Source organism: Camelus bactrianus, chromosome 3 (genome assembly GCF_048773025.1).
Source record: "Camelus bactrianus isolate YW-2024 breed Bactrian camel chromosome 3, ASM4877302v1, whole genome shotgun sequence".
NCBI lineage: Eukaryota > Metazoa > Chordata > Mammalia > Artiodactyla > Camelidae > Camelus > Camelus bactrianus.
In genome coordinates this window covers 56478739-56492469 of record NC_133541.1, presented here as the reverse complement: position 1 = coordinate 56492469, position 13731 = coordinate 56478739, and the positions used below count along the sequence as shown (strand labels likewise).

The 13731-nt window shown below is 37.6% G+C and overlaps 1 protein-coding gene across 3 annotated transcripts in view; it reads right to left on the bottom strand.

Annotated features, from left to right (window-relative positions):
• Positions 1 to 13731, bottom strand: part of ATG10 (autophagy related 10) — a 210416-nt gene that overhangs the window by 10022 nt on the left and 186663 nt on the right. The window lies entirely within an intron of this gene.

The following is a 13731-nucleotide window of genomic DNA, read 5'->3' as shown; positions in this document are numbered from 1 at the left end:
TTTTTAACATAAATTTTGCCAACATGTTGATTGTTTCAGGCCTGTGTCCAGGGCCAGTGGGCACATGTCCAGTGAGTGGATGGGGTAGAGGGTGGGGTGGGAAAGGGGCATGGCTGGCACTATTTAAATTGTACTGCTTCTGTCTGTCTGTCTGTCTGTCTGTCTGTCTTTCTCTTAGTTTCTCTGTTTATCTGTTTGTCTCCTGTCTCTCCCAAGCTTATGGAGCTGCTTTCACAATTTAAAAAACCATAAAATGGAACTCCACTGCCTTTATAAGAGAATGACTGGATGTAAGATACAGGTCATTGCTGCCTGGTTAAGGATGAGGACATCACTTGGCAAGCAATGGGGAGAAGGCTTCTATGCAGTGAGTGATCTATGCACAGATCCTACCAACAGGAAAACAATTACTGTTGATAAGTTGTTCAGTTGCTTACATTGGGCATTACCCATTATGCCAGAGACTGCAAACTCAAATACTGCTATAATCTGAACATTTGTGTCCCCCATCCAAGTCTTATGTCGAAATCCTAATGCCCAGTGTGATGGTATTAGGAGGTAGGGCCTTTGGGGAGTGCTTAGGTCATGAGGGTGGAGCCCTCATGATAAGATTAATGCCCTTATAAAAGAGGCTCCAGAGGGCCTGCTCACCCCTTTCTGCCAGGTGAGGACACAGTGAGAAGTCGGCAACCTGGAAGAGGGGCCTCATAAGAGAGGGCCTGAGACCTCCACCTGGTCTCAGACTTCCATCCTCCAGAACCGTGAGAAATACACTTCTGTTGTATACCAGCTACCCAATCTGTGGAATTTTGTTATAGCAACCCAAACAGACTAAGGCAATTACCTATGAAGAGCAGGCAGGTGACCTGAAGGGGTGAGGCCAGTTAAATGCACCAGCAGGTGTCAGGGACGGTGGGGACCTGGAGAGTGTGCCCAGCCAAGGCTGTGCTTGCTACTCTGTTCCAGCCAATTGTACCATGTGGGAATGCAGGTTCAGCGTGCCAGGTCTTTCTGTTTGTCAAAATAACCTAGAAATCCAGATTTTTTAATGTAAAACCTCCTAAATTTAAATGTTGGCACAATTTTTTAAAAACATGGTGTGGGCCAAATAAAACACAAGCCCATAGGCTGGATTTGGACTAGGGACTGCCTCGCTTCTTCTGCTAGCTTCTTCTTTTCTCAGCCTGTCCAAGGAGAAGCTGAACTCAGAGCTGTCTGGGGGAAGAATTATGAGTGGCTGTCCCTGCTGCCTCTACCATCCAACCCCAAAACATTCATGTCTGTACCCAAGTGCACACACCACCCACATGAAACGGGGGGGACAGTTCCACTTGTAGGAGTGACAATGGGTGTGGAGATGTATGGATGTGTGTGTGTGTGTGCGTGGGTGTGTGTGTGTTTGTGTGGCAAGGGCTAAGTTATCTGCTGGGTGCAGGCTAGTGTGTGGCTCCCTGAGTGCCACAACCAGGTGTCCTGATTCTCATACACAGAGCCTGAGCTCCCTTCTCTCCAGCTCTCCCCACCCCTCATTCCTGTTACTCACCAGACCCTGGGTGCTAACACAGCCCAGACGTGTTATTGCCTTTTGGAAGTTCTCCTGTCCAACTTGATTCTCGCTTCCCTTCTCTTCCTTTAAGTAGTATTTATTCAGCACATATCTACTGATCATCTCTTATGTGTCTACCAGGAACAGTTCCAGATATAGTTAGGAGATCTCTATCTCTAAGAAAAACCAAGTCCCTGATTCCACCGAACTTATTTCCCAGTGCAGGAGACAGCCAATAAATACACAGAACAAATAAGTAAACAGGATAATCCAGATAATAATAAGTGCTGTGCATAAAACAAAACAGAGTAATGTGATTTTGGAGGGATTGTGGTAATAATTAAGATTTGGTGAAAGGGAAGGCCTTGGTAGAGGGGTAGTCTTTAAGCAGAGATCAGAATGGCAAGAGAAATCCAAGTGTGCAGCGAACATGTTGGAGGGAGAACACCCTAAAGGGAAATGAGCATGGAAAATGTGCACAGGAAATGCAAAAGAATTTTAGAATTATCCTGGACTAAAATAATTACCGTTTAGAGGGTTGGAATTTAAAAGGCTAAATTTAGCGGGGAAGGTATAGCTCAGTAGTAGAGCACAGGCTTAGCATACACAAGGTCCTGGAGTCGATCCCTAGTACCTTCATTAAAATAAAGAAATTAAATAAAAACCTAATTACCCCCCCAAAAAAAGATTGATTAAAAAATAAATTTTTAAATAAATAAATAAAAAGCTAAATTTAGTCTAAATTCTTCTTGGATTACTTACATAATAACCAAGAAGGAGTGAAGAGCAGTAACCAAATCTATGAAGACATGTTACCTTCTTTAATAACATGAAACCTAGACTTTAAGGATGGCATTACATGGAACACTCATAAAGGGTAGAGTCAGTTCAGCCATGCAGCCTCCATCCCTCTCCAAGAGTCACTCTCCCCTTGGCGGGCCTTGAAGATTACCATGGCCACTTTTATACTCAGGGTGAAACTCCGACAACTTTAAACACTTGAGCCTGAGCTTCCTGTAGCTGAGGTAGAATGGATTACTCAAACATGCTGCTGAAAGCCTGGAAACACTGAAAGGGGAACAAACACACAGAGCAATAGGGCTCTTAAAGACTCAGACTGTTACAATACTGGAGCTCCCAGACCCATTTGAGTCATGTGGGACACTAGGAAGAGATCTTGGCTGGGCCTTCCCTTTCTGGTCCTGCATGGTGGATGGAAGCACTCCACAACCACTACCCAACAGTGTTCTCCAAGACTCCTAACCCCTGGTAGTTCAGTAACTTGAGGAGTTGGTAACTCTCATGAGGAATGGCTTCATCCTACAGACAAGACCTCTTCCTTACAGGTCTATGGCCTAACCTTTACAAAGCCTCAGAAGGATAGCTATATCAGAGTATAACATACATCTGAGCGATACAGGCACACTTAAAGTTCAGGGGCCCATTTTCTAAACAGATATGTTGCTTCATATCACAATGCAACTCTTCTCATTTGATGCTGCTTCATAAAGACTTGGACTTCATTCCTACAAGTCATCTTTGCTCGTTCCATTTAGCCAGTAGATAAGAGCAGGCTTGGGATCTGCAGTTAAGAGTTGAGTCAAGGTTTGCTCTTCTACTTTGTAGCTGTGAGCTTTGTTGGCAAACCACTTAACCATTTCATGTCTGTTTCTTCATCTGGTAACTGAGACTAATGATCGCATCTGCCTCAGATTGATTGTGACCCTTCAATGAAAAAACTGATCAAAACAGTGTCTGACATATAATATGCACTTAGTTGGCTAATACTATACAAACCCACTGATATCTAAACAGACAGGATAATAGCACCTGGACATCCAAAATGTGGTCTTATAATACCCTATAACAAAGCCCAATTTAAATATCTAAAAACAAGAAGCTCCTATAGAGTTTACAGCATGGTAAAAATATCACTGACTAGTATCTAAATGTTTAGGAACATCTGACAACTGATTATAACCAAGGGCAAGAAAAGTCTGAATGAGTAAAAAGTCTATGTATATACAGCAATTAGAATTACCAATATATTGGTTTTCAAGACAAATTAAAGGAAAATAATTTAAATAAATGTAAATTAAAATAAAAGCTCAAGCACTTCAAAAATACTTTGGTAATCTACATCATTTTAATATTCATTTTTCCTCAAACAAAATAAAAACACATTAACATTTAAAGTTATATTCTAATAAAATAAAATGCATGATAATGCTTGTGTGAAACACCTTTCTAAATAATCAAGACTTCCAATGTCTTAGCTTTTAGAACAGCTTGGACAGTTCCTGAATACAGGTCTGGCCACCTGAAAAAAAATTTGTCCTCTACTAAGAAATCATGTTTATATAATTAGACTGAATATACTTAAATGATTGACTGTCTTTAAAAATCAAAAGTTTAAATTGTATTTTAAAAATAAAAATTATGTTGTTTCTCTAAGATGCTTTGGTTTAAAAAAGCCAAGCTATGAAATGCTGATCTTCCTAAAATTATAATAAGGGATATTTGTGTAATCTTTTAAGAAAAGTTTTATAAATAAATAACAACAGCAGTGGGCTTCTAGCTATAGCAGGGCTTCTAGCTATTTGCTGTAGAGGTCAGCAAATCTCCTTGAAAAACAAGTATAAAACTGAACAAAGTTGTCAAAAAAAAAAATTCTGGGATGTAGAAATCAACCAAAGGCAAACAAAAATTTTGATAAATATTTAATTCATGAAGAGCTGCTAGAACTTAAAGTTAGGCACACAGAGAGTTTGCAATCTTCTTACCTAGAAATACTCCCATATCGCACTCCCACCAATCTCCACCTGGCTCCATCAACAGGAAAGTTTTACAAGAGTGAGTTGGCCAGAAGAAGCAGTAGTTGTGCTGCCAGGAGGACTGACTTGATTTCTAACAGACAGAGGTAACTACTGCCCAGTGGCATTAGCAATAAAAATATCAAAATAGGTACTAAATGAAAAGGAAGACCTGCAACTATGGTAGCCTGATGGTACAGTCCCAGGTGAGGCAAGCAGCAGACCAGACAGAAATCTAATGGGCAGATCCTGGATGTGAGACAGCTATACAAGAACTAGCTAAGTTCTCCAGGCATCCTGGGCTGATGGAGAGCTAAGCACATGTTCAGGGGAGATATAAGAAGCCCTGAGGAAAAGTAAAAGCTGATGCCAACTTAAACATTAATTGAAATTTGAATGTGCTCCCAATCCACACACATAACCATCAGCAAAGGAAGGAAGCCTTATAGGCTTGAGGTATTTGAGCACAACCTCTGTCCAATCATTGGCTAACCAGAAACATATGTAGACATAGCTGGAAGCCAGGCAAAAACATAAAAATAAGAATGAAAGACAAAATAGCAGAGACATCAACGGCCACAGAGGAGGTAAATTCTGTAGCTAAAGGCTAGGCAAGTTACTAAAAAAAGCAGACAAGAACAATAGCAACAAAAACAAAAAAAGACAGCCATCAGGGAAAAATACTGGAATCCAGAATTGCTTCAATATTATCTAAAATGTCTCATTTTCAAATAAATTTGAGAGGAAGAAACAGAAAAGATGCACACTAAGGGGAAAATCCATTAATAAAACTTGACTCTGAGTGGGCCTGGATATCAGATTTACAAAGAATTCAAAGCAGCTATTATAAACATGAAATATGAAGAATTAAAGAAAATTGTGTTTAAAGAGTTAAAAGAGAAAAATTATGACAGTATCTTTGCAAGTTGGTAATCTCAGTCAAGGAATACTAACTATAAAAAGAACCAAACAAATATTTGTCTTTGGAAAGTATAATACAGAAATTAAAAATTCACTACATGAATTCAACAGTGTGTATGAGATGGCAGTAAAAAGAGTTAATGAATTTGAATATATATTAATAGAAGTTATTCAATCTAAAGAAAAAAATGGAAGAAAAATGAACAAAGCTTCAGAAAATATCAACCATACCAGCATACACATAGTAGGAGTACAAGAAGGAGAGGAGAGAGAAAGGGGCAGACAAAATATTTGAAGAAATATTGGCCGAAAACTTCTAAACCTTGATTTGAACCATTTAATCTATAGATACAATAAGCTCAACAAACCCTAAGTAGAGATCCACACCTAGACACATCATAGCCAAATGGTTGATAGCCAAAGAAATCTTAAAAGGAGCAAGAGAGCAAGAACGCATCATATAAAGAGGAATAAGAATACAACAGTGGCTGGCTCCTCATCAGTCCAGACAGCAGCAGAAAGACATAGCCAAAGTTCTGGGAAAGAACCTTGTAACTGTCAATCAAGAGTTCTATATCCAGCAAAACTATCCTTCAAAGATGAAGGCTATATATATATACATTCCCAAAGAAACAGACAGAGAATTCCTTGCCACTAGACTCACCTTATAAGATATACTAAAGGAAGTCCTTCAGGCAATAAAACAAGAGGGTAATGCGAATCCACAGGAAAAAATAAAAAGCATCATAAATGATAAACACAAAAGATGAGCTAAGTATTTTTTCTTCTCTTAATTACGTTAATAGACATAGGGTTTTATAAACACAAATCATAATACTGTACTGTTGGGTTTAAAACATACATAGATGTAATAAATAAATAACATGACAATAAAAACACAAAGGAAGAGGGGGAATAAAACTGTGTTGAATAAAGTTACTGTATTGAACAAAGTTACTGTATTTTAGCCAAATTAAGTCAGTATTAACTGTGCTCCTATTGTTACAATGCTAGTAAGGGTATTCTTTTAGAGAGCATTTAGAACCCAAAGAGTCCTTCTTGTTGTTAAGTAAATCCTTTAAGTGTATTATTAATCATGACCACTCTTCTAGCAATATGTTAAAAGTACCATAATTAATTACACAGTTAAACTATATGTAGTCAACATCCAGTGCTTTCTCAAATGTATCAGCTTCTCTTAGTTGTGAGAAATTAACCAAATCATTAATTATTTTTCAAATACAGATGGAAAATTATTATTAAAATACTCAAAATAAATCCTTATTTCTAAATATATAATGAATATAAGGCCCTTGAGTTATTAAGAAAGTAATAATGATTACATAATGTAGAAAAATATAGTTTCCCTGATGTGATTAGAATTCATTCTAATTCCCTCATTCATTTACTTAGCAAACATTAAGTCTTCTTGTCGGACAATTTTATAACAATTTAACCCTAACTAAAGGCAAAAGATCTGTAATTCAAGAACGTGGTTAATCCTCTGGATATTCTAATGCTGCAGAAGTGACAATTCAAAGAGCCTTGCTACTTGAGCCAATTCTATTTTTTCAGTTTATTCAATCAGCTGATCCTGCAAGCCAAGCAATTTGTATTCAGACAAAGTAAGGTAGAGAGTTTACAAATAATTTGAGTCATCTGATCAGTGTAAACAATCTGGATAATATTCTCCAAGAGCCATTTTTCTGCAATGGAAATTTTTTAACGCTTATCCTATCAGGAAAGATTATCTGTATTTTCTACTTTCTCTATCAGACAGCAGAATCAGAGATGAAAGCATCTTTAGTTGGTTTAGGAATTATGTGCTGGAGTTCAAAAAAATCTAAAATCCTACACCTTATTTGTTTAACATACCATTTTCAGAAATGGAAGAACATCAAAACTGTCAGGATCTTTTTAGTGACATGTCTTAGATCAATTCAGAAGGTAAATTTGTGTGAAAGTGCTACCATCTGCTGTCAGTACTAATGAACTGATGCAAATCTGAGCTGAGAAAAATGTCAGTGTGGAAATGCATGCAGCCAATGAACTGTGTTAGGCGTACAACTCAATAAACACTTCTACTGGAACAAAGTTCTGCTAAATGGTTTTCCGTGAAAATAGAAATGATGGGTCAGATTTCTATCTCTAACTCCAGAGGAGTTACAGTGGCACATTCTCTTACGAAATTTAATTTAGCAATGGTTAAATGTCTCATAAAATAAGTCTGACATGAATACTGTGAACTGGTTCCAAAACTATTAGATATGACTATCACAAGGAAATGATAATACTGCACCTTCATTCTTACATCTAATAAATATGATGAGTTACTGGGTTCATTTCTTAATTTTCTTGGCTCTCTAGGAGGGCACAAACATAATTTCACATGCTAAGCTTTCATCCAGTTTCATATTCCAGACTGATGAAATCTGCCTTCCATTCTGGGCACATTCCTTAGAATGAAGAAGGGTAACTCATCCTGCCCCCTTAGGCTGGAAAAGGAAAATGGCCATTGAGCATGTACAGTTATCAGGCACTGTACTAAGAGCTTTGCAGGGGTCACATTTCCCAATAGCTCTTCAAGGAAGGCTGTATTATTGACACTTTGGAGAACAAGTTCCAAGAGATTATGCTTACAGTTGTCTGTGTAGTGAGGGGCAAAACATCGAAAGCGCACACTCATACACTGCACCCACTCATCCCACTGACCAGTGCTGGTGTCAAGGATCATCCCTGGTTTTTATCCTCTCTAGTCTGCCTCTTAAAAAATCTATTTTTAAAAATTTCAAGTGAATGCATTTTCATAAAAATTATAAAAGCAATACATAGAGAGAGTTCAGAAAATACAGAAAAGAACAAAGAAGAAAGGCAGAATAATCTAAAACTGCCCCACTCAGATTTATTCCCTGTTTGGTGAATTCCCTTTCAGATCTTTTTATACACACCTTGTAATTTTCTGTTGCTTTTTATTCACTGAACAGCTAGTTATCGAGTGCCTACCATGAGCCAGTCACTGTCATGTGTGTCTTTTGTCAGTCTTCTCTAAGAATCTTCGCCTCCTGCTTTACTAATTTCTGTACTTGCTTTATTTCCCTTCTATAATTTGTTCGATTTTCTTATTCATTTCTATTAGCTCTTTAGTTTTTTTTAAGGGATATTGATTCTTTTCATTCATTCAACTATCATTGTGAGCCATGCACTGGGTCAAATGTTAGTACTACAGTGGTACATAAACTGATAACCTCTGCTCTCATGGAAGTTGCTGAAATATTCAAAATATTTTTTATTTCCAAATTGTTATTTATCTTCAAATTTTGTTCCTGATGATTTAGATAGGAAACAATATTAAATCAATCAATCAATCATTTTTCTCCTTTGTTATTTCTTTTATCATTTTTATGTTTAAAAAATCCTATTCAGGATTAGAAAACCAGATATTCACCTATATTTTTATATAGTTTATCATGAAACTACTTGCTGCTCCCCAAACATACTGCTTTTTCTTACCTCCAGGCCTCTGTACATGTGGAATCTCTCTTCCTGGAACACCCTCCCGACCTCCCTCACCTACTAATGGCCATTTCTTCCCTACACATCCCAGCTTTCTTTACCCCAACCCTGTATCAGGTGTCCTCTCCTGTGTTCCCTCTTCACCCATGCTTAAGCCTACTGCTTAATTCCACACTGTCCTGCATAGGAAATTGATTGTTTACAGGAGTCTTCCTATCTATTCTGATTATCGTTTTAATCTCAGCATCCAGGACGGTGCCTTTCATCTAGTAGGCACTCAATAAATCTTCATGGAACTACTACATAGACAAAGAAATCCTACTGTGACAAAGTAAATTGTTTCTGGCACATGCAGCCTGTTTCATAAAAAGGAATATTTGTGCAGGAAGCATGAATGGCCCCCACACCACTGCGGGGAAATGGAGGAGACAGCAACATTCTCTCTCCTTGGCACAAGGCCAAGGACAGCACCTCCTGTACATTCATGGAGTCCCCAGATAAGAAAAAGCTTCAATATCTGTTTTCTGAAATATTTCCTCCAAAGTGTATCTAAGAACAAAAAGAGGGTTTGAGGGCATGGTTGGGAATAACTCTCTACATTAAAAACTTTTGTCAACTTTGCAATATATTCTAAAATCTATTGGTTTCTACATAAAAATAATATCCTTTATCACCATTTAAAAGAACTGATGCAAGATGCATATTTTAATTGCATGAGCTAGTATACCCTCTGCAATATCACCATATCCCCCTGAGATATGTTACTCAGACTCAAAAGCAGATCAAATACTACTAAAATATATAATAAGCTCATGCCTTTCTACTTGACTCACTCCTTTATTACTTCATGTGTTTTTTTACTCATGCATTCAATAAACATCACTGAATACCTATTGTGGGTAAGACTCCATGCTAAACCTCCATCCATCTAATCATCTGTCCACCCCACTCACTGACTCAACAAATATTTATGGAGCCTGTTCTATGTACCAGGTACTGTTCTAGGCACTAGAAATACAAGCACACTCAAGACAGAAGCAAAATCTGCTCTCACATAGTTGACATTAAGTTTTAGGTACTAGAAAGAAAAACACAAATCCCATTCTCTCAACTCTTCGTATTTACAGTCAGTTGCACAGTCAGTATTAAAAGTCCCAGATTGCACGGCTAGAGGAGAAAGTTCCAAAGGTAAAATAAGTTTGTCGCTACTCACTTCCCTTCCCTTAGATTTCTAAAGGGAATGGAAAAGCAGATCCCCAGAGAGAACAGCAGTTTCACCTGGTATGATTATGGGGGATGAATAATAGGACCTGTGACCAGAAACAAGAAAAACTGTCAAGACAGATGCCCTCTGTGGGAGGGATTTTTTTTCATCATTTGGAGAGGAGACGTGGAGAGGCTTCACACTCTAGAGAGGACTGTATAGGCGATCACAGTGGCACTAACATAGAATGAGATGCTCCCCACTATAGGATGAAGGGTGTCCTGAAGTCAGAGAGGAGCTCACCAGTGGCCAGGCCTAAGCCCCCACACATGGAAAGACCACTTGTTCCCTGGAATGATACTCGTGGTATTCAGGTATCAAGAGACATGATGCCCAAACTCAACTGCTGTTTCCACCCTGCAGATCTATCGCTTGTTGCAGTTGTGCAATTTCTGTAATGCTGTGGTGAGTGCCCTGCAACTGAAAACATCAGACTGTATACAGGGTGTATATTTTCATGAGCTGAGAGGGACCTTGAGTCGACGGAAATAGGGCCATCTTCTCTCCTCATCTCTCCCCATGCACTGTTATGACACTCGCAATTCAAAGATTACAGAAATCACTTTAATACATGACAGATTATGTACCACTTAAAAGGTACAAACCCAGGAATATGAAAATTCAGAGAAAGGAAAGGTCACTTCTGACTATAGGAGGAGGGAGCAGGAAAGACTACCTGAAGATGTGGTATTTAATCTGGTCCAGACCTTAAAGAATGGGCAGGACTTTGAGCAGGGGAAGAGAAGAAAGAATGTGGCAGTAGAACTGAAGACAGAAAGAGGCTATTACAAGTTTAATGGGAAGGGAGTTAGGTGAGAGGCACACTTTCTTCGTTTGAGTAAGACTAACAAGTTGAGTGCATTTGGAGGAGAACAAAAAAATGCCCACTTATTTTGTTGGTGGTGGTAGTGGTGATGGTGGGTTATTAAATGACTGAGGCAATCCCTGTTAAGTTCCAAAGCATTACAGGATGTTATCAACATCTATACAAGACAAAGAAGCAAGATTTGACAAACAAGCAATCCTCTCTTATTTTTGAAAAAAGTTTTGGAAAAAAACAGGAAAAAAAGATGGAAAGAAGATATACCCTAGCATATATTTCTAACCTTAGTAAATGTGTGAGGATATAGTTAGAAAAACAGTGAGAAAATACTAAAGAAAAAAAATATGCGGAAAGAAGTGAAAGTCTTGGTCAAGCACCCAGAAAGGTCAGCAAGCTATGGTTTGCTCTAGCTGCACCTGCTGACATTCTGTGGCCAGTTAGCTAATTAGAAATAAAATTCTAATGGTGGTTGGAAAAAAGGTAGATTAAAAAAAAAAAAGACAGTTCTTCAAATTCATATGCTGCACAGAAGCCACAAGGCTTCCTAGAATTTTTATTAAAAATTACAGACATCAGAGCAACAGTTCTCAGATACCACCTCCTCTGCTAACAAAAACTTTCCTTTCATGGCTCCAGAGGGAGTCCAGAAACTAATTCTCCCACCCCTGCATAAATCTACAAAGGGCTCCCTCCTTGGGCTGCTGACAGTCCCAACCCCAACTCCTAGATTAGAGAGCAGAGTTTGAATATATTTATAGAGTCTATGTGGGTTGTTGCTTTAAGCAACACCATTAATATGCCAGAATTCTGAGTTCTCAAACTTACTCAGTTATCAATTTGTTGTACATAATTTAATCTCTCTGTATTTTGATATGCAAAATGGAAATAGCATTGCTGATACTTCACAGGGTGAAAGGAGATAACCAACAAGACCATTATAAAGCTTGCTGGGGGAAAAGAAGAGCTTATGTAAATGTCTATTAATTAAACAGGAATGGCTGCACAACTAGGTCAGGCATGATGATAAGACCGAACAGCCCACCCCAGCCACCAGCATCAAGAAGAAGAAATGAACATTTAATCCTAATAGCACTTGTTGGTTGCATTTTATAAAGAGTATCAAATTGTAATATTCTGTAACATAACACAGAGTAGCGTATTTCAGACCATGCTCAAAGAATTCTTTGATAAAACATAAACTTATTAGAGACAACAGACAAAAACAAAAACAGAAACACAAGCCAATTACTAATGAAGAACTTGTAAAAAAGCTAATCAAAGCTCTCATCCAGAGAAAATGAGAAAATCTGAGGCTCAGAATGATTTTGTATATTGATGAGATCTTATATAGCATCACAGAAAGAAAAATAAAACAGATTTAAATGAAGACAAAAAGGACTTTAAGTCTCTGTTTAAAAGCCTTGTTATGTTCCATATCAATGTTTCTATTAAAATGTTCTGTTCGGGTGGAAACATTCATTTTTTAAAAATACCAGATGGGTGGTGCTGTCAAGTGGACACTCTAGGTTTCCTGTCTCTCTAGTCAAATCCTTGAGTGTTGAGAGGGCCAAAGAGAAGACCCTTCACTCAGCCTCCACACATTTTGTAGAAATTTGCTCAGAGAGGTGGCTTATCCACCCTCTGGCACTCAGAAATGATGGAGCCATGAGCGCATGTCCAGTTTCAAGGATAGAAATTAATCTTTCCGTACTAACGCCAAGCCTGCTAAAAACTAAATGCAGCGCTTCAGCATGAAACAACTTGCAGGCATTACATTTATTCTCTTTGTCTTAAAGGAAAACAATTGGGATCTTGTGCTTTCCAAGCATTAATTCTTTTTACCCCCCTTCCACTGCATTACATAATGGTGACAATTTTGGGCTTAGTAAGTCTATTTCCGGGACACTCACTAAAACAGTGACACCACTTTAGAGAATGTTGGAGTATAACAGAGTGGTGAATCAGCAATCAGAAAAGTCAAGGATTTTCAAGAACAAACTTACAAAACAGCCTAATTTATTGGTAACTAGATATTAATGTCTGGCAACTATCACAGAGGAAGATATTTTATAAGCAACACAAAATAAAATAGCAAGTCTGTTAGTATAATTACTTTTTTAGGATGGTGCCAAATAGAATTTTAAAGCAACAGAAAAACATACAGATTAATCTTTAAGATGATTTTTTAAAACACCACAATGCTTCCCCTTAGATAAATATCAATATAAATTTCTTACAAAAGCACCTCAGTTTACAGCCGACAGTTAGGTATCTCCTTCCTGCTTCTTACCATATTTTGATAATAAAAATATTCTTTTTATTCCTAGAAGCAGATTCCCAGTGATTTCTTCAAGTTAAAATCAGTTTTTCTCTTTAGAAGCACTCTAGAAAGAGACTCCATGAAGAAAACTCCTAAGGATGTGATAAACCCATTACAAAGTCTATTATTACTCCTCTAATAATGAAAAATGTTAGGTAGAGATCGGACCTATAAAAATTTAGCTACAATGAGATACTTCTCCCACTTTTTAGTGGACTAATCATTTGAAACTAGGTAACAAAAACAATGTTACTAATAAGCTATAGTATTAAGAAATCATATTTTTCTATATAAAAACATAATCACAGATTTTTTTTCAGGCAATAATTGTATCCTGGTATTTTGCAAACAAGTGTTAGAGGAATAAACTGATACATGTGGGCAAGAATGGTAGTTTCTTATCTTTAGAAATATTTTATTAAAAATGTAAGCAACTTAATAATGTCAGGATAAAAAATGTACACTCTATCCCATTTCCTGACCAAATATTTCTCCACGGTAACTTCTGTTGGAATCTCAAGCACTGATTTT